At 41.1% G+C, this 22912-nt stretch overlaps 1 protein-coding gene across 1 annotated transcript in view; it reads right to left on the bottom strand.

Moving 5' to 3' along the window:
• Nucleotides 1-22912, bottom strand: part of LOC116938549 (growth factor receptor-bound protein 14-like) — a 142527-nt gene that overhangs the window by 70836 nt on the left and 48779 nt on the right. The window lies entirely within an intron of this gene.

The following is a 22912-nucleotide window of genomic DNA, read 5'->3' as shown; positions in this document are numbered from 1 at the left end:
ATCATCGGGCAATTTTTCCAGAATTCTGGTTGTGGACCACGGTGAGAACATGCAAACTCAAAATATACAGGCGTCAGGGTCGGGATCAAACCCACGACCTATTGCATACCAGGCGAGGTAATTAACATCTCGACACTGAAATGTTACTTTTTGTCATCTTTCATGGCGCAGAGCTCACACGGATCACTCACAGATGAAACACGGCGTGCTCACAAATTGTGCAGCATTCAAAAAGACGAATATGCTGGCACACCGTCTCGGCCGCAACTAAGTCACTTTAAACTTAACCAGCAGTGTCAAGTCAATGATTCACAATCTGATGTTACCGCTGCAGTTGCTTATGACTAATTCGCGTCGAACTAGGTGCTGACAAGACAGCGACAGTGCCAAATGGAACAGCATGCCCACCCACTCCTTGCGGGGCGGGAGGCACGTAAAACGCGTGGGAAGCCGTTACCCTCCCGGCCAAGTTTCCACGTGTTCGACCCAACATGCGTGGGACAGCTGTGGGAAGCCTCGTCACTGAGCCGTAATACTTACAAGGACGTCAATGACACACACATACGAGAGTGCTCAATTCGAAGGAGTGTGCTGTGTTGTTACCTTCAGTATCCCCCCACCACCCGTCTCTTTGGGGGAAAGCTTTTTTCACCAACTTGTTAAAATGTAACCCTAAGTGACTGCGGTAATATCCCTACGCAAGGAGAAACTGAAACTTCCTTGCTCGAGGTATGAATGGGCAGCAAGTCACTCCACGCAAAGCAAAGAACCAGCGATCGTAAATCAGGGCACCTTGGACTATCCCGTAGATGCCAAATATTGCACATCTCTGCCACATTGGTTCAATACACATTTTAAGTCAGTGGACCACGAGGCATATCCACGCGCGCTTCCAAAACACGCAATAGTGGAGTGATAAGGTAGGCAATGACATTAATCGTTAATGAAGAGTTTTAAAGAAACGGCATTCTTTTTATGCGGCACACTATTTATTTTTTATGAGTATACACGTTGTGATTTTTTTTTAAACGGCGAATTAAAGGTCTCTAAAAACGGACCACTTTGAATGTCCCGTAATTGCCGCAGGTTGAATGTACAAAACATACATCCCTCAACTAAATACTCAAGCATCTTGGACTTCTTTGTCTTCGAGATACTGTTCCAGGCTGTTTGTACGGCGATTATAGAAAATGGGAAATTAACATTCATGTGAAGCTCTATGAGCAGTAAAGGCAATAATTGACCAGAAAGTATCACCCTCCCGTTATCCAATTTAATGTGTCTGCAGTTTGATATACGGTAATGGACTAACATAAATCGATCACCTTAATCGACTAGAACCATCACTGCATTCCAAACTCCAGAAATCAGCCCTTATTGTGAAACCAGCAATCATTTATTAATCGCACCTCCGATTAGCACAGTTGGCTACGTACGGTGCAAACGAAGTTCAACATACATACGATGCTAAGGAGTGAGCCCACGATTAGCCAAGTGGAATTGGATTACTGAACACATGTTTTCTCATTTGCAAATAATTAATTTGCTGCTTATTATCCAAATTTACATTTTAAAAAGTATTTTCAATATCTAATTAGGGTATATTGTTACATGAATGTTATTGTCCATTTTCTGCTATCTCTTACACCAATGTGGAATTTACATTTTCAAATGACTCTTTTGATAAAAACAACACATTTTTTTTGTTAAAGGAAGACAATTATAAAGCAAACATGAAATATAACCAACCTTAATTGTTGCATTAAAACACTTTACAGATCAGTCCATCCCAAAAGAGGCGTTTAGCCACGCTGTGCACAGTTGATCTGGTTTTGAACGTTTAAATGGTTTCTGGGTCAAACTACCCTGAGACACACGCAGACCTACTGCACAAGAGATTGCTGCAACTCACGTGACCACCGCCTTCACCCAATGGCAGCACTTGCACGCGTGAGCTCCGACGTACCCAAAGATAATGCAGGGTTCACGGGAAGGATGGGTGGGGCATGGATGGGTGGATGAAATTGCCAGACACACCCCTTGTGTCCTCTCGCCAATCGGAACTACTTGATTACGAACAATAGCTTGTGCTTGTACGTTGTATGCACGCGGCACTTGTCTCGCACCGTACGTAGCCAACCACGCTAATCGGAGGTTGCGAGATTATTATGGTGTTGGAACGTAGTCACAAGAGGCTCCATATCCTGCTTCAATTAATCCAAATTCGTAATGAATTAGTTGTTACATCAAGTCCCTGATTTATTGCTACAAAACTAGTTATTCTCAGCAAGTGTACTAGGGCCAATTGATTGCATCTGTGAAAAAGAAATGATAGCATTGGGAATGTCCAGCAGATGAGGTTACCATTTCAAATCACTGAATTGTGAAATGAAGCAAAACCATATATGGAAATTTCAATAAATACATGCAAACATGCACAGTTTGCGGAACTCAGAGACATGATCAATGTGTATTCGAAAAATATGTTATGGGATGTGAGTGAAATAAAAAACGATTGTAAAAATATGTTTAATTCACCTTATCTTCAACAACTCGAAGACGCCTTTCTTCCCAATAACTGATCTTAGAAAGATTTTTCATTCAATATATTAACATTTCATTCACATATTCATTTCCCTTACCACACATTCCATGGGCCCAGAGCATACATCTTCTTTCTCTATAACAACTGAGCTAGCAAATATGTAATTAGTATTCTAAATAAAAGTCTATACCATCATACACTTGCATTTGAGACGTTTTAATGTTTCTCATTTATGCACTGTCATTGGGCATAACAATTTGGTGCCATTCGTTTTAACACATCACATGGGACCAAGTCTACTGTGCCTTATACGGCTAAGCTTGCAGTACACCCATTTCATTCAAATTTTATGTGAAATCTCAGCTGGTCTAGAGTCACAACATTCGCCAATATTTGCTGTGCTAGATTTTATAGTACAGAGCAGTACAGTATGTGTGTGTGTGTATATATGTGACATTTCTACAACCAGGGTACATTTTTCATCAGCTTCACGACACTATCGTAAAATATTTGTGAGCAATGACCTGATTCTATCCACTCTCATGGAATTTTTGCCCCAGTTTTCATGCCTAGCCATGACATGTTGCGATGTGGGCAGAAAAAAGGCCACTGAAGCATCCCTTGTGCAGCCTGCATCACATATATTTTGTGACAATTTGCAGAACAATACATTTTGGCACAAAGCCACTTTATATTAAATCTACAATGCACAATATTATTATTTGCGGATGTTGCACTCTAGCCATGGTAACAAAACATTGTTATAAACATGTACTGTGGTTATATATGTGAACAAAATAGTTGTAAATAGTGTACCCTACATTTATGGTATTTTCCAAGCATATTTGTCACTGCTTACACACAGGATTTTAATGGAGAGACTTGGCACTGGGGACATTCAAAATTTCATAACTGATATTTTATATCTTCTGTCATCTGATACACAAAGCCATACATTTTTGCTCAAAATCAATGTAACAGAAAGCACCTTCATGTATGTAATAAAACCAGAGGTAGTGCACTGATTTCACACAGATGCATGACAATTGGACGAGAATACCACATCACGAAGATGTCAGTTCAATTGTACACTCAATTGTTAAACTGGTTACTGATGACATCGGTATTACATGACAGGATTTGTGTGAGTGATAGTGGCAGCTTTGGGGAAGTGTTCATCGAGCAGTGGATTGACATTGCTGGTGATATGAGGATTAATTACATGGGGGAACATTTGTGTTGCGATTGACGCTGTGCTAAGAACCTGGCTATCCAAGTTCGATCCCTGGCCATGCACGGTTGTCTGCATATGGTTCGAAAGAAGTTCAACATGTACATGATGACTTAATTTTGCATTAATGTACGATTATATCAGTGTTCTAAAATTCACATTTCTTGTGTCCATACATAGTTTATGTTTATTATGAACCAAAACTAAATATTTATCAATGCAGGACAAACCATCATCATTTACATTTCAATAGAAAACAAATGTACATGGAAACAATATGCTCTGAAGGGATGAAATTAAAGACAATTGACAAAAAAAATGTGTCTAATACATACGTGCATAGGTATTTCACACACTTAGTCAAAAGTTCCCCTTTCATTTCACACGCATCCCCTGTATAGTAAGGCTATTTAAATCAAGTGTTGTTCTGCATGAAGAAGTTTGAAATACAGTTATGATGTTTTTGAATGTTTGCAATATCGGAATATCAGATGCAAGAAATTGTGAGACTTTGTCAATGCTTTTAAAAATTAGGTTACATCAGGAAGAGCTCTTTGCCAGCACCATTTCATGTCCCCTCTCTTTGTTACGGTCAAGAAAGGTTGACATTGTTGTCGAAAACACTTTGTGGACTTTGAAGCATTTTATTATTGTTTGAGCACGGAGTGAAATGCGGTATGATGAATCGTAAATATTTTTTAAAAAAATTAGGGTTGGCTTTCGCCATAGTCTCTAAAAAGCAGTGGCGATTGATAATGAGATATTAGGGCGCCATGCTACGATTAATATCGTGGTTACATTTTGAGTTTTTATTACGTTTGCAGTCTACCTCACTGATTACAAATCCGAAGATCAGTTGCATGACCGCAAATAGCAGTCGTATAAAAGAACTTTAAACTGTCAAAATGTGCAAACTCAGGGACGTTTATTGCGGTGTGGTAGCCGACAAGCAGCATTTGCAATTCACGAAAAAATTTAACTGCAGTTAAATTTATCTCAAGACGGACCAAAGCGCTTTCCGAAAAATCTACAATTTCAGGGTTGCAGTTTTAGAAATTATTTCGAAATACAACACAGTCCAATTTGGATGTGTGTAGAACCTAAAAGGGGCCACATGTCTAGAAACGGTGGGCATACAGTTGTCTGTAGAGAGTCAGTCAGTAACTACATGCGGTTAAAATTTAACTTCTACTGATTTCGTTGATGACAGGAAAATAGTAATCTGAAAGCAGAAGTTACTATTGAAATCCAATTTAAATATTAAAATCACAAGGTCCATTTTAATTGTATTATAAATACTGTAACTGCATAGACAATGAGTGGTTTAGCCAACGATGGCTATGAGGATGCATCATTTAATCAATTACAAAAAGGGATTCGAACTCTCAGAATGATAATTTGCAGCCCTTTGTCAATCCACCGCTAGATGAAGACCTCCCAACACCTTCCATTCATGTTTGACCATACTTCACCACAGTGGGCAATGCAGATTGGTGAAATAGGGCGTCAGGACTGGTTCAAATATCACTCACCACTGATTTTATCCATGGCGAGGAATTAGGTACAAAGCACAAAGTGCACTTACTACTACGCCACCGCTCCCAATATATAATTAATTTACAGCAAATAATTCTAAAGTCTACATTTTGACTGACATGTCATCTTTTAAGAGGATGAGATGATGTTACAATAATACATTCTGTGTTGTACCTGTCTGTGTACATTGGTCACATTACCAGGTGTGCAAGTATGGTTACACGTGCCAATGATGCCATTCCTGCTCTAACTTTGATGTACATTCAGGCCAAGCAATGCCACAAAGTACACGTTGTTTCCACGATGAATAAAAAAATACATCGTATCAATGGAGCTGATTGTGTACCTTTAAACACACACTGCGAAATTAAAATATTGGTTCAACTACCATATGCAAAGCGAGTGAGAAGTGCTGCCCTATGCTGTGTGTGGACCAGAATTCGCTTGGAGGAATCTCATAGGTAGCTCTGTGATAGCCACTTCCGCGGGTAAATCTCCAACAAAGAATTTAACTAACCTGGAGAGATCCGAAAGGATACTTCGTCTCACAATATGACACCGTTATCACAATTGGGATGAAATTAGGGTAAAGTGATCATATACAATCCCATCAAAATGTTAATTAAATCATCGATAATTGCAACCTTTTAAAGCCATGATCACTTTATCTGTATGAACACAATTCCTCACTTGTGGCATGTTTAAAGGTCAAATTATTAATTACTAATTTGCAGTAAATAATCCCACTTCACGATAAAAAGTAAATACAAATCATGGTGAGCAAAGATAAGCATTAAGGTATACCATAATATTTCAATCAATGCGTGTCTCATGTCCGCTTAGAGTACACTACATGACAGATAAATCCTATTTTAATGAGTTGTTGAAAATAATGCATCTGCTAGAATGTGTCATAACAACAGAAACCTCTTTGACCTCTGTAACAATGGACCCATTGTCCATCTTGCATCACAGTCCAATCAAAATAGCCATACACTACACGTGATGTAGCCTGACATAGTTTATAGACAGTCAAGGATTTGTTTGTTTGGTTAACGTGTTACAAATGCACATTGAACACAACGTTAATGAAGTAAACATTTAGTCAAGCAGAAGAATGATGGGGAAAAAAAACATTTTTCGTCGCCTAGCTCAATGCCAGAATGTGTGTGTGTGTATATTCTGACGGGGAACGGTGGTTTAGCGGTTAGCGCGCTGCGCTACGAACCCTACGACCCGGGTTCGATTCCCGCTCATGGCCAACACCAGTGAGAAATATCTCAACCGAACCTTGGCCTACCCTAGATCGACTGAGCCTCGAATGAGTACATGGTGTGGTGTGTAAACATCACCACTGGGGAGACAAAAGCGGCCTTGGTGAGGTGCTGGCCACCCACCTCCTCGTGTACCATTCCGGCCTTCAAAGGTACTCACGAATAGCATTTCCCCCAGCAGTCTGTTAAGGCTATATGGGGGATCTTTGTCTGAATAGTCTGACGTTATATGACCAAACACGAATGTACAATAACTCTTTTGTTCTTATCAGTGGTGTAAAACAGAGTGGAGGCATGGTATGAAATCGTGATTTGCGTCTGTCATGGACATGATTTTTTTTTATTTTTCAATTAATTTCGTACAACTTTGCTCATTGTATATTTTAACGCTGACCACGTGATTTATGTTTGCGAATAATGTACGTTATAAGTATGTACAATGCGGAATGTAATATTTAACCATAGGGATATATATATTATATTTTGGAATGTATTATTCCTCAATAATTAACGCGTGTGATATCTAACCTCTTCTTTAATTGTACTTCTCCAGTGTCATGCTGAATCCTCCAGCACTGATTACTGTAATTGGGGCAACCTTGAAAACATGTAATTTTGATTTTGAAATGCAATTGGAAAAAAAGGTTATGCCACGATGCCAAAAGAGTTGAAGGACAATTTTGCTTTGAAAATCCATCGATCTAAACCATTACAGATTATACAGTTTACGTGTTCTTGATTTTACCTTTTAAAACGAGCCACAAATGCGATCCACAAACAATAAAAGTTAGATAAATGGGGAGAGATATATTCTTGGTTCTTTCGGTAAAGTCACGTTGAAGGGAAACAATAAAATAATAAAATATATATAAAACAATAACAATTCTCAAATGTTTCTTGCCGTTGGTTTTCACACCTGATGACGACCGTTTGTGTTATGGTCGAAACGTCGTGTGAATTTTTATTGTTTTATATATTTTATTATTTTATTGTTTCCCTTCAACGTGACTTTACCGAAAGAGCTAAGAATATGAATTATTGCAGTCACGAAAGCTTCAAATAAAAAAATAAAAGTTCTTGTTATACACTTAAATCTGTAGACGTGGAAATTGTGGCTGGAATAGAGAGACCAAGGCAACATTTTGCAGGTACTCGAGTTTGTGTTGAGAAGTCAGAGTAGAAATGAATTTATTTTAATCAAAATTGCCCCGTTTTGGTTTGAATAAAATAAATGACATGCCATTTTTCTAAATTGAACAGTTACTGTTCGTGCGCGTATTGCAGTATCTTTAAATCACAACTGGACGGAATTCGACAAGCGTGGCACATTTCTAATTAAAATACAAGAACTGCATCCAAAATGCACTTATGTCATAAATATACATGTTTACATCTTTTATTGTGTCCACAAGTAGGACAAGATTTTGGAACGATGCCTACATTTTTTTACTTGTCCAACTTATATAAAAAAAAAACAATTAATTAGTTTTTTGTTAACGAACAATGAGAAACCCCAGGGAATATTGTGATAGGTGTCTGCAGCACGTGTGGCTCCTGCACCGGCTGCTTCCTTGAAGATATGTTTATGAAACTTGATTTGAAGCTTTCGTGACTGCAGGAATTACTCTTTGGTTCTTTCGGTAAAGTCACGTGTAGAAAGAAAATGAATTAAATAATAGAATGCGACGTTTCGATTGCAACACAAGCAATCGTCATCGGGTAGAAAACCAAGCTAGTGAACTTAGAAATACAATGCAATCCAACACAGAGAGTCGGCTAACACAACAGCCAGCACCTTACCTGGCTGATTAACGTTCTTCCAAAGATTGCCAAATTTGAGAGAGAGACCAAACACAGACACGGAGACACACAGACATACACACAAGCAGAGAGAGAGAGAGACAACACAGAGACACACAGAGAGAGAGACAGACAATATAGACACACAGAGGGTGACGATTGCTTGTGTTGCAATCGAAACGTCGTACTCTATTATTTAATTCATTTTCTGTCTACACGTGACTTTACCGAAAGAACCAAAGAGTGATATGTTTATTGTCAATTTTTAAACCCCACGGTCCAAGAAACAAAAAATCTAGTGATGCACTAGTGCAAACATTTCATATGCTCCATCTTCGATTTTTAAAAGGGCTTTATCTCTTATTTACATGCTCTTAGTTTACACCCATCATCTTCATTCCAATGAGGCACAAACAACATGCAAAACAAATCGAGACACTGCATTTGTGCACAAGCACCAAACCAAGCACATTCATCAACGACACAACAGCAAAAGGAAAATATATAATAGGTGACATTTCAGGCAATATTCAGTTTGCACGTAATCTCTCGTCCCTAAATGTCACCAAATATATATTCCCTTTTCGTGCAATGTTATTGACAAATGTGTTGTGTTTTGAAACATTATGAAAGTTTAATTAAGTCACATGCATCTAACGGAAGGAAAGGCATTTTTACGTGCTCAATTATCCGTGAGAACATCGGACAGGAAATGTTAAGTCTTCTTCTGGGTGTCCTTGTTGCACCACGGAATTCGTAGAATTGCAAGACAAGCGGTCCGCGGAATATTCGGCGCAGACTCGACGTCTCCCCTGAACACAGAGACGAGTGCCACTTTGGTGGTCCCATGAATCTCTTTTTGAGACGACAGAATGTCCCGGCTCGTGAGCACAGCGGTTCTGGCAAGCGAGTCATCACTTGGATGCCTTGCATAAACGAAAAACTTTGCAGAGCCGCAGACTAACGGATGGCCGTTGCAAACGTCCCTAGCTGCTTCGCAAGCAACCACAACAAATCTCTGAGCCAATTGAGACAACATGATGCTCCAAGCGGAAGTTCTGGTCATTACTGCAATTAAAGTAAATCACTAAATATCAACATTAACACCCATAATACAACGTGCAACAAAAAGTACAGTCCGTTCTCCTATAATGCGTGTTTTCATAACAAAAATTGTATATAACGTGATGAATGAATTGGGGGAACACATTATTGTATAACGCGCACGTGAATTGAATACGACGCAATTGAATGAACAGAACTATGTCATGCAAGTAGGAATATAAGGCTCTACAACTGCCTCGGCATAACATCATGCAAGGCGGGATGCTGCTGGATGCTTCTAGATGCTACCCACGCACCTCAGTCTTTGTTCGGCCTGCATATGCATCTCACGTGTTATCTCGGACTGTGCTTTACCCTATGTTATAACGCAATTATTGCATAACACGGAGTTCTTCAGGAACGCAACTACCGTGTTCTAGGAGAACAGACTGCAATGACAAAATACCTACATTTCACCGTTGTTCGTGGGAAAATATAATTTACAGTCTACAATAGTGTGTAAATTAGAACACTAAAGAAATATCACCATTACCAAATCAATACATGCCACATGCATGGCACAATTGTTGTAAATGTACTCCTCAATAAAGCTAAATTCAACAACAGCCAGAAATTACAGCTGCTGATTGAAGACAGTTCAGGGTTCCAGCATTTTTCACAAAAGATAAAGGTGGTTTCTCACTCGATTGAGTGTAAGTTGTTGCTTATCTCCTATTTACAGCTTTGAGCCAGTTGAAACAATTCCCCATTCATATGGCAGGGGTTAGTATTATTTTACTTCCTCACCAGGTCACACTTATTTTTCGACCAGACGGATATAGGGCTGAGTGCCTGAGTCAACCCCCAATAGGATTTGAACTTTGCAATTTCCCAATTGCGAAGCGCACACTCGACCACTGCACCACCAGGCCAGTTTATTAAAAGTTATCTTAGTTAAGGATATGTTGATTATTTGTTGCCATTTCTAAAAAAAATAATTCTTAACAGTATTATTATATGGACCGACTAGGAGTGAGTATAATGGACAGGGCTCCAAACTTCATAACTTTATAGCACACATGGTATGCACATTGTGCGCTCCTTAAGTTAATTAAAATCACGTTTGATATCTTAGGCATTGCTCCAAGACATACACACATGTGTGTGGTCTTTTTTTTAAGAGGTCTGTCTTCTTACGACAGCCGTCTTGTCTCCACTACTTTTGAGGCAATCAATAACATAACTTAGAATTCATGCAAATAGTAAAGAGCAGGATTCCATTCAACAAAAATATATTTTTTGGTCCAATAGTTTAAATTGCATGACTAGAACTATGTACAAGCATTGCCATCACATTCAAACTTTTGAGGAGTCTACGTTTAATACACTGGAGCGAATCAAAAGATCTGCCGAGTGTCTGTTTCAGGACTGGCTTAAGGGGCATCGTTTTTTTGGGCTGATCCCACTTCTTGCTGCCAGCAATGCACACACAGTGAAGCCCAAATGTTATCTTTGCCCCCTTCAGGAAAGGCCCTTTATCCGTTCCCTCTCAGCAAACCTTCTCAGCTTGCTTGACCATTGTTACCAGATTTGAAGGAGGTTAAATCCACAGCTGAGCCAACACAACGTGCACTTTCAGATGAGTTGCAGTAATGTGAAGACATCCTCTGGCTGAACAAAACAATATTAGCGTGAGTAAACGTTTGTGGGGGAAATAAAAAAGAGACGTTAGCAGCAAGATTAAGCAAGATTAGCTGTTCGATGATATTATTTTATAAAGCAGATTTGCAAAGACCTTTAAATACTCAGATTCATTCTTATTTATCCCCATAAAACTTTTGTATACCTTTATGGTGCTATAATGGACTGTTTCATGAGCCAATCCATCTGTCAACCACCGCTCTAAGATATAAACATATATTGTGTCCTTGAGGAGCTATGCATGGAAATGCTGACACAGATCTCGTATCTGTTCTTTACTTAGATTAAGTTTGAGCGCAACATCACCCATAACAATGGCATATAGTATTGCCAATGCTCATACTGTACACCTTGTGTGCCAAAAATATAATCATAACTTTCTGCTTTATACTTGGACAGGCAAACTGCACGAATCATTATCAGCAGGAGCCATGATCTATCCACTGCTGGTTGACATCACCGCCATTGCTCACGTCCTGTTATGCAACAATCCATTTAGCTATTTGCACACAAGGCAATTTCATCGCTCCATCTCCTCAGTCGAAGTCCTCTCAGGTGAGACCCCTCCTATGGCTGCCACTCCATTAGACTGGACCACCAGCCATCGTCATCACCAAGCCCACGTGCTTTCTCAATATAATCCAATACATTATGAGGTCGCACTAATTACACACAAAGTGCTTGCCACAAACGAACCACAATATCTTTGCGAGCTCATCAAGGAGCATAAACCATCATGTGAACTCCGGTCATCCTCGCAGCGGCGGCTTTTGGATAGCCATCGAACAAAGATGGTCACCGCATTACCCTTTCAGATGTGCTTCCGCGGCCGTCTGGAACGCTCTTCCTTCTGATATTAGGAAGCCACTGGAAGCAATGCACTTTATAAGTCTAGATTTTAAAAAAAATCAGAACTGCTTTTTGTGTTCAGTTTGTTGTACTTAGCCCGCAGTCCCGATTAACACGATTGCACGCGTACGGTGCGAAAGAAGTTCAACATGCAATGTCCTCTAAAGTGCATTCACTCTACTTTCACGTGTTTTTCCTTCTGTTTATTTTTGTAATTGCAGGCTATGCACTGCTCACACTTCTTTGAAAACTTTTGAACCTTTAGTTACATTTTCTCAGTGTGCACGTTTCTGATCCATTTGTCACAACAGGTGTCTGTACTTTAAAAAAATATATATAGTCTTGTGATATGTTGCTTTTCATTATCGAGTGGAATTTTCCAAAAGCACTGCAACCTGCTTTTCACCGGTCTCTATTTCCTCACTTTGTTCCCAGTGATCCTTCAATAACTGTCCTAGGTGTATATTTATTGGTATGTCTTTCAGTTGTGTCCCACTAACAGATATCTACAGCCCACAATTTAGTATGTTGTTATTTTCTTAAATTAAATTTGCATTGTCAATAGGCAAAAGTTTGTTAAATACACTGCACGTATACGTTATAACATTTTCATAATGCATTTACTGCATTAAAATTAAATTGATTTATTGTACTACATTGTAAACGTATTAATAGTTTTAGTATAATTTCGATCACATTATCAATTTTCATTAATCTGATGTATTTGACACAAGTTCCCTATATAGAATTAAGAAAGTTTTAATTTTCATGCGGAAAACTAAAATAGAAACAAAAATATCATGCATTTACATATACGACATGCTTTCAAGAAAATTTAGAAAAAACGATATGAATATAAAGGGAAAACCTATAGAAGTGAATGATGTGTGTGTGTGTGTGCAGCTAGTGAATGATGTGTGTGTGTGCAGCGAGTGAATATGTGTGTGTGCAGCAAGTGAATGGTGTGTGTGTGTGCAGCAAGTGAATGATGTGTGTGTGTGCAGCAAGTGAATGGTGTGTGCAGCAAGTGAATGGTGTGTGTGTGTGCAGCAAGTGAATGATGTGTGTGTGTGCAGCAAGTGAATGGTGTGTGCAGCAAGTGAATGAGTTGTGTGTGTGCAGCAAGTGAATGGTGTGTGCAGCAAGTGAATGATTTGTGTGTGTGCAGCAAGTGAATGAATCGTGTGCAACAAGTGAATGATGTGTGTGTGTGTCCAGCAAGTGAATGATGTGAGTGCAGCAAGTGAATGGTGTGTGTGTGCAGCAAGTGAATGATGTGAGTGTGTGCAGCGAGTGAATATGTGTGTTTGTGCAGCAAGTGAATGATGTGTGTGTGTGTGCAGCAAGTGAATGATGTGTGTGTGTGCAGCAAGTGAATGATGTGTGTGTGCAGCAAGTGAATGTGTGTGTATGCAGCAAGTGAATGGTGTGTGTGCAGCAAGTGAATGTGTGTGTGCAGCAAGTGAATGATGTGTGTATGTGCAGCAAGTGAATGATGTGTTTGTGCAGCAAGTGAATGATGTGTGTGTGTGCAGCAAGTGAATGTGTGTGTGCAGCAAGTGAATGTGTGTGTGTGTGTGCAGCAAGTGAATGATGTGTGTGTGTGTGCAGCAAGTGAATGTGTGTGTGTGCAGCAAGTGAATGATGTGTGCAGCAAGTGAATGGTGTGTGTGTGTGTGCAGCAAGTGAATGATGTGTGTGTGTGCAGCAAGTGAATGATTTGTGCAGCAAGTGAATGATGTGTGTGTGTGCAGCAAGTGAATGATGTGTGTGTGTGCAGCAAGTGAATGATGTGTGTGTGTGCAGCAAGTGAATGATGTGTGTGTGTGCAGCAAGTGAATGGTGTGTGTGCAGCAAGTGAACAATCAAAGTGCTTTGTAGAAGTGGCTCAACAAGAACTGCATGGTTGCCACCACTGTGAAATGAAATTTAACACTGGCACATATTTATCTGTGCGTGAAATCACAAAACACCGATTCATCTGCACCAGCACACACGTATAACACCCGCCTCAAGTACCCATAACACTGAGAGACGCATGAACAACTTGGTTATTTTCCGATACGTTGGGTGTGTTGCAATGCCAGGTATTTCTTTTTTATATACGTAGTCTTAATGTGCCCTAGAGTAACCCACTCTTCGGGTATTAAACAAATTTATCACCCACACTTCTGTACTCTGTCATATTTTATATTACCCGTACTGCTGATTTTGTATATTGTGCAAACACAAACCATGCACACGCATGTTCCCATTGCAAATTCCACGAGAAATGCAATTTTCCATAAAATTTCACTTTTTCTGAGCCGGTTTATCAATATTCTCTCTTTCTTTAATGTGCGGTTGTGGTGACCGCATAGGAGCGTGACTCTACAGCAGATTAATGTTTACAGCCCTGCATTTAGGACTTGACCTAACATCGTTGTCCTGTGCACCCGGCCACTGAAAACCTAGCACGCTTCTGCTTCTGACGTCAAACTTTATCCGGTAGGCGATTAGTCAAAGCTCAAAAGTACAGCTGCTCTAGACAAACTAAACTATTTTTTTATTTTACCAGGTAAGACCCACTGAGCTATATAGCTCTTTTCAGAAGCGACCTGGCCACAAATGATAGCTCAACGAAGTGGCTTATCGTGTGGGAATGTATAGAAGCCAAATACTCTAAGCGTATGTTTCTAAATGTGGAGGGGAAACCCCAGAGGACACATAGAAAAATCCACACGACCAAGGAGAGAACACGCAAACTCCCAAATATACATGCGTAAGGGTCGGGATTGAAACCACAATCTCCTACTCCTTTGGTTCTTTCGGTAAAGTAGTTGACAGCTCGCCACCACGACGCCTCAATTTCACTATAAGTTTAACCAATAGTTTTGAGCAAATGTAGCACTTTCGACTTTAGTAGTTAAATGGTAACCGGTTAGCCGGAAATCTTTTTGAGCATCGATTACGGGTTTTCGAAAGTCAGTAATCGGTAACCGTTTACTGCGGAACTTTTTTTAGAAAGAGGTGATAGGCATACCCACACTTGACCCCACAAACAAACCGTGGTGTCACCATTGACATGCAGAGGACGAGGAGTTTGAAAAACTTGTCCTATTGTTTCAACTGTGGCGCGGGGTGATGGAATCGAACGGGCGACCTCTGGATTACAAGTCCAATGCAGGAGACATTTCTATATGTGCGGAAAATTGAGCGGTGTTTTTTTTCCCTTCTTCACGCGGCTACCGGTATTGCTGGTGCTGCAGCAACAACATCAAGAAATACTATTTTTACGACCCTACTTTAAAACCGTTGCAAGTACGAGACAAATCGCACGCGCGCTCCCACACACACACGTGCACCCACACACGCTCACACACACACGCCCTCACACACACGCTCACACGCACACACGCCCACACACACACGTGCACCCACACACGCTCACACACACGCACGCCCACACACACACGCGCCCACACACACGCGCGCAAGCACACGTACACACAATTGAACGCGTTGCGCGCTCTTCGGAAACCCACACGCGCATTCGGGTGGCGCCAGCTGAAATGAAACACAACTCGTAAGGCGGCGGCGGAGAGATTCACTTATTGTACCCCCGCCCACACCCACAGAGCGCCTGCGCTTCCCCACCAGACACAGCACAAGGAAGGGGCAAAGACAGCCCAGAGGGGTGCATGGCACGTGTATGTCATGGGTAAAAGTCTCCTACATTGCTCATCATATTTATACCAACGTTTTTCCATTGAAACCTGCACTTCATTTCTCGGCGTTAACGATCGGCTTTAGGAAACAATGGACTACTCGTATTTCATGACGGGTGTTTTTTTTTGGTGTGCACTTTTAGAATTACTTTTAGCTGGAAATTTACTTGGAGCCATATTAATAATGTGCATTATTTGAATTTTAAAGCTTTGATATATTGTAAACAATTGGCAAACCATCGCGTGTGTATACAACGTGCAGTGTATTGTAAAAAGTATAACTTTTAACGAAACAAGGATGTTTGCGTTAGTGTATCGTAAATGAAAACTTGTGTTTCGATTTAAAGCTTTCGTGACTGCAAGGATTCATCTTCTTTGGTTCTTTCGGTGAAGTCACGTAGAATGAGACTAAAGTAATAAAATAACAGTCCTGTTTCTTCACCTGAGGACGGCTACTTGTGTTGTGGCCGAAACGTCGTGAGAATTTTATTGTTTTATTTTATTCTCATTCTACGTGACTTTAACCGAAATAACCAAAAGAAGATGAAAACTTGTGGTTGCATCGCCTTACTTCGGAAGCTGTGGGACATAACAGTACTTTCTACTCTGTATGATTTTGTGGTTGTGTTGTGCAGCCATCGGATGTCGCCAGGTTGTGCCGCATGTTGTTTAGCATGAGCGTCAGTTCGCATCGCGTGCTGGCAGCGCCTGCGGAGATCGAATTCCACTGAATTCCACTGACCTCAATTGAAGCTCCCAGAATCTGGTGTGAAACATATAGACACGCACGCTGGCGCACACATCACCGAGGCGAAAAGCGCCACACAACAGGCACTCTGTACACCTTGGTGGTGGCGAAGAGCTGTCAAGTCTGGTGCTCGCCAATGAAAAGGCGGCACCTCCGCCTGCGCCCATCAGTGGCAGTAGGGACACAAATCAAGGGGGGGGGGGAGGGGGAGTTTGGGAGTGGGGCACTTTGCGAATAGTTTGGGCCATCAGCATCTCGAGCGCCGTTGTGCGTTCACGGCTCGTGCTAACGCGCGAGACTGGCGCGCGCGTTTTGCATGCGAGCGTGGCGGGAGAGCGAGCGGCGGTCCGCGTTTAGCCGGTTAAGTGTGGATAGTAGTTTTTTGGCCGAGAAACGCTCGCGTGTTGCGTGAGCTTTTGAGGGAATGGTTAGCAAAAACAAAACAAAAATATTTTGCGCGTGAGCATGGGAGAGCGGCGGTTTCGGCGTTGAAAGTGGCAGGCCTAAACAGTACTAACCCCTCTGTTATTATTACAGTGCCACGTGGAGTTTTTAAAGTGTAGTTTTTTTTTTTTACGCGGGCCATTTAGAGTCATAAATTATATCAATAGAGATTAGTGCTCTGTTCGGAATTGTTTTTAATTTGTCAAAACTTTGCAGTACAATACTTTACCATCTGCGTCCCATATTCTTTGCTCGGCAAAAAAAAGTAAATGAAATGCACACATTTAAAAGTATACGGCTCCAAAGAGAGCTTAGGACATGCAAACATTAATATAAATAGCATAATTGGTGCCATTTACAACCCAACATTTAATGAGACACGTATACAATTGCATTATCCTCATTTTTTTGGGATGGGGCTGAGACAGACGCTGCTGCTGCTGCTGTGAGCGGCACCACACTGGCGCCATCACCCTTAAAAGTGGCGGTGCGTTCGACCTGGCTAGACGGTGGCCTGGCTATTACGTGGGGGATAAAGGTTTCCTTTATAAAACACAGCACAAAGAAGAGGTCTTCATAATCTGCTAAAAGCCAGCCTCGCCATTGCGGCTGTAATTACAATACCATGCAATGGGCTCTTACTTAAAATAGACAACACTGTATCCAATGCATCCATTGTGTGCATGCCAGTGGTAAACAGTTTGGGGGTGGAAATGGTTCAAAGTTGGGTAAACGATGTTTACAAATGTAAATGCAATGGAAGATGAATCCAAATAGGACATCAAAGTTGTAAGAAGGGAATTAATTTTATACACCAGTGAGAAAGTATAAAATGCAAAGGATCTACCCTGACCTTGTGCTGCTATGCAATGGCTTTGCTGTTTGCTGCAAACCTTTGCAATCCACTGCACATTGCTTTACACATTCACTTTAAACATTCACTTGTCACCAGTGCCGTCTTGGTGTCTCATTCAAGTTGACATTTAAATCGCACATTTTCGCAACACGATTACAGCAATAAAATTACACGAAAGTTACACAAATATACATTTAAGTTATATCAGATCTAAAAATATCATTGTAAAATCTAAAAGCAGACGCCATGAAACACAATCGTGAATTCACATGTACAGCAATGTCCCTACGGAATAATATTCCACTGGTGGTTCTGTTGCAACAGTTGGTACCCGTGGCTTTAGTCATGAAAACATTATTATTATGGTTTATGTTCTCCAATATTGTCAAACTAACCTCGAGTCAAAATACCACATCCAGTATAAACACAAAATCCTGCTGGTGCAGGCGCTTTTTAAAATGCAATTTACAAAAAGGTGTCATACACGCACCTCGTGCAAACATGCAACATTTGCATCCTGAGACAGGCGCTCTAGAGCGGGCAAGTTAAACAAGACGGCATTCTTGAGGAGGTCAATAAAGAAAACACAATTCCCGTCAATCACTGTTCGCAGGGTGACGCCATGAGAACATGTCACCACAGAGCGCTCCGCCTTCAGGTGAAGGTACACCTCCAACGTGGGGCTCTCGGGTTACAGTTGATCCAGTTGCCAGGAGCGTACCGGAGTTGGTGGGGGGGTGGGTGTGTGTACGTGAGGCCACGTAGTGCCGAGTTCGGTGCCAGACGGGAGAAACTCGGACGGCGTGGTGGTGTCACACCGCAGCCACTTGGCACGGCCGACACACCACTTATCATCCTACCCCCCCGCCTCCCATCACCCCCCAAGCGCCCACGTGGGATTCGTAAAAGGAAGGGGAGGGAAGGGGTGGAATACGCAGTCTTATAAGTGAAGAGAAGCCGCTGCAGTGATGTAGTAATGCTTAGTACACAGTGGCGAGATGTGAACTACCTCGCCTGGTATACAGGAGGTCGTGGGTTCGACTCCGACCCTGACGCCTGCTGTATATTTGGAGTTTGCATGTTCTCCCTGGGGTCGTGTGGTTTTTCTCCGGTTTTCCCCTCCATATTTATAATCAACATGACGCCTTTAGAGTATTTGGCGACTCTAAATTTCCACACGATAAGCCACTTTGTTGACCAAGTCGCTTCTGAAAAAGAGCTATAAAGCTCAGTGGGCCTTACCTGGTAAAGTAAAAAGTTTAGTTTAAGCTCCTGGGTTGTAGTTGAAACAATGGACACATTTCATAAATGACCTCCCCCCCGCCCGCACCATCATCTCTTGTTGATTGGTAAGTCATGCGTGGTGGGGGAAGAGTGCGGGTACTCTCACGTCTTCTAAGAGGTCTGGCCGGTGTGGAAGAGTAGGCCAAATACCCTCTAGGGGGGCTCTAGCTCGTGGAGCAAGTAGTTCAAGGGCTGCACCTTTTCCTGTAAGTTAGGAACTGATCACGAGCAGAGTCAAGTAAATAATTATTTAAACATGCTTGTATATTGCAAAATAATCAGTCCCATCTACAAAGTGTTATGCCAACAATCAATGCTATAAAGCGTAATTCATATTTATGTGAAGTAAATGTGATGTTCATCATTGAATGTATTTTTTACAAACGGCATGTTCATCTATGAAAAACTAAAATCCTTCCGGAGAAAGCACAAACAACTCAACTGGAGTTTACCGCACATACATTGACACTCCCAAAAATCCGCGGATCCCATCATTCGCTACCATCCCTGGCCATCCACGACCATTGCACAGGGGCGGACATCCACAACATTTAGTAATAAAAACAAAGAAGGAGACGAGTGGTGAGGCTTACTCCTCCTCTCGTTCTCGAGGCACCGCCAATTTGAGACAATTAGAATACGAGAACAAAGAGAGAATCCCATAATGTAATGTGGTAACCTTTTTAATGTATGTATGTTGAACTTCTTTCACCGTACGTAGTCAACCGTGCTCATCGGAGGTGCGGGGGAAGGACAGTAAACTAAACACAAAAAGTAGTTTGAAAGAAAAGAGTTTTCAATTTACATTTCAAAGTGCATAGCTCTATCTTGACTTAAAGCTTTCGTGACTGCAGGAATTCATACTCTTTGGGTCTTTCGGTAAAGTCACGTAGGTAGAAAAAAAATCATGACGTTTCGATCGCAACACAAGCAATCGTCCTTTTCACCTGAGGACGATTGCTTGTGTTGCGATCGAAACGTCGTGATTTTTTTTAATTATTTTTCTATCTACGTGACTTTACCAAAAGACCCAAAGAGTATGCATAGCCCTAGTGGCTCTCTAATATCGGAAGGAAGAGTGTTCCACACGGACGCAGAAGCGCATCTGAAAGCGTGCGTGCGATGCAGTGACCATCTTTGTTCATTGGTTTATCAGTGAGGGAGAGTTGACAGGTACCGTAATTAAAGGAGTCAGATTCTCAGTTACTCCAGGAGTCATACAGTACATGCAGTACCAAATTGCAGTTTTTCAAACACAATAGCCACCGCTTAATTTTTGCAAGTTAAGTTTTTAGAAATTGACCAAACAATTGTGCAATTGTTCTAGAATGTATCAATATATACTTCTGTAATAACATATTACACAACCTGTTTAACGGGAAATGTTGCAGTGCATCAAACATGTGAATTGTTACTTGGGATGCATTGCACCTGCCATTAGCACGGTTGGCTACGCACGCGTAGTTCTAAAGAAGTTCAACATACATTACAGTACAAGTACTGTGAATGGAAATATGAAGCCATTTCATTTAAAGCTGAAGCACTGCCACCCACTGATAGTGATCTATTTCATCCCAAACAACGGTGGATGGAAGGGATATGAAAGACCCGATTCACGTCGCTATTCTGATCATCATCAGAATAGCGACATGACTTGCATCCCACTGGGATTTTTGCACACAGCGTTGGTGTACGGTGCTTTTTCAGGAATATTTTTGCTGTTTTTTTCATGGATTTTCTGTTTGCACAGTCACATAGTCACTTTAAGATGTTTTCTTGTTCGTGTTTTTGTTTTTTGTTTGTTGTGGTTGCACCGATTCAAGAGCCGAATGTCTCACAGAGCTATACCAAATAAATAAACTGAAATAAAATAAACTGAAATCATTCCAAGCCTTTTTGGGAGAATCATGGCCATTTTCCTGCAAAATCAACTTTTTTTTTTAAATCCACATTTCCTTTGTCACCTGCAACGGATTCCACACAGAAAGCCACCAATTCGGTCGAACTGTTCATTGCAAAATGAGCAGGGGTCAAAGCAGAGGTAATGATGGTGTACATTTTCCGTTTAATTGCGGAATCATATCAATCACCCTTTTTGGGATGTCGATTTTGACGGATGATGACAATTATGCAGTTGATGATGATGTGACGCTGCTGCTACTACTGCTGCTTCTGCCACTGGATGATGCATTGATGCTTAAAGTAACACGAGATGATGCATCGATGCTTCAAGTAACACGACAGTACGATCTAAATCCACTCAAACCATTTGCGGGATCTAATGAGCTGCACATCCAAACTACAAAATTAAGGACTCTTTTGATAATACAAATATTTTGGTGAGAGAGAAATGGAACTACAGGAGAGAAATTAATTACATTGATTACATGTTCAACTCACTGAATACTTACAGTAACTGTTTAGGGTCTTGACGCAACATGCAGCTTAACATTAAAACATAGTTCGATAATCGTTTCTGCCTACATATATGCAGATGGAGTTTCTATTAAGAGTTTTTTTTAACTCGTCCACAACTGAGCTGACGTACAAAGTGCATGGTTTTCACTGTCGGATGCAGGTGGTGTCGACAGCTCAGTGGATGAGTGCTTGCACTCCGTGAAAGATTTCGAGTCTGTCACTCCCACCACATCCTTAGCTCCATTCCACAGTGGATGACGTGCCATCGCATTTTCCTTTCGCCTGATTTTGAATAAACCCAAACCCTGTATTGCACTGCTATGATGCAAAGTTAATGAGTAAAAATTTACAGGAAACATTTACATTTGCAACCTCTGGACTTAGAACGAGGAGTATGGTCTCTGGAAGCCTGTCCCACCGGCCTCAGAGGATCAGCAAGCCTGGACAATGGACACAATTGAATGTTGTGCTAAGTCGATGGCCATCACGTATTCATATCGCCAGGTGAATCAAAAGCACGGGCAGTTTATTTTTGACTTGGCGTGCACACATGTCAAATGGGAGAGAAGTAGGTCATGAAGAGGTAAAAGCAGGTCGGTTGGAATGAGCCCAATTGAGATTGGTATGAATGATAAGATAGCTGGTACTTTTCCATCCTCAGTGTTTGGCTTTTATCCAAGACACGTAGAATATTTCTGTAAACCCTAGTCCGAGTAAATGTTCTGTTAATGTTTCATGTGGGTATAGTGTGTGGCCAAGTTAAAATGCATAACTTGCTGTTAAACATTAAAATCCAGTTCGATAATTGTTTATCCCCGACACATACACACGTGGCGTTCATGTGAACGAAAAAAAAACCTCTGACATACTGTATACTGCATTCTGTGTGTCTCCCTCGTGAAAAGTAGTAACCAAAGTCGTTTTCCTCTACCTATGCTGCTGAAATAAACGCTCGCATCATTGTACAGCTAAAGCATGAAAAATATGATGCTATAGTGTAGTCATTATCATCATTAGCCAAGATATATCCACTGCTAGATGAAGGCCTACCCGATTCGACGCCACCGCATCACGCTCATACAAGTACAACAATCCACATCCCTTCTGCCTGTCCGTTGAACTCATGTCTCCATGTCTGCGGTGGAAATGGCCTCAGTTGTGTTTACATCTTTGGCTGCCACTCCATCCGTTAGGCTCGACCATCGGCTGCCATGCCATAGGAAGGCTGCATATTTTTTTTTTTAAAACCCTTTGAATTGAGGGTCTTAACTATTAATTTGATCCCACTTTCAGCTCTTGAGATGGTGGCCTACATAAGGCTGATAGTATTTTGGATACTTTGTGGTGATCACATCATAACATGCATGCAAGGCATGATGGGAGTTGTGCATTCCTGCTTTATGAGCACACCATTAGTGTGCATATTCCTGTTATGATAGATTTTCTCATCATACAGAAACTGCTGCATTTTAATT

This window comes from Petromyzon marinus, chromosome 4 (genome assembly GCF_048934315.1).
Source record: "Petromyzon marinus isolate PM22_M1 ecotype Great Lakes invasive population chromosome 4, UKy_Petmar_22M1.pri1.0, whole genome shotgun sequence".
Classification (NCBI taxonomy): Eukaryota; Metazoa; Chordata; class Hyperoartia; order Petromyzontiformes; family Petromyzontidae; genus Petromyzon; species Petromyzon marinus.
The sequence above is the reverse complement of the archived record's forward strand: the minus strand, read 5'-3'. Positions and strand labels throughout refer to the sequence as shown.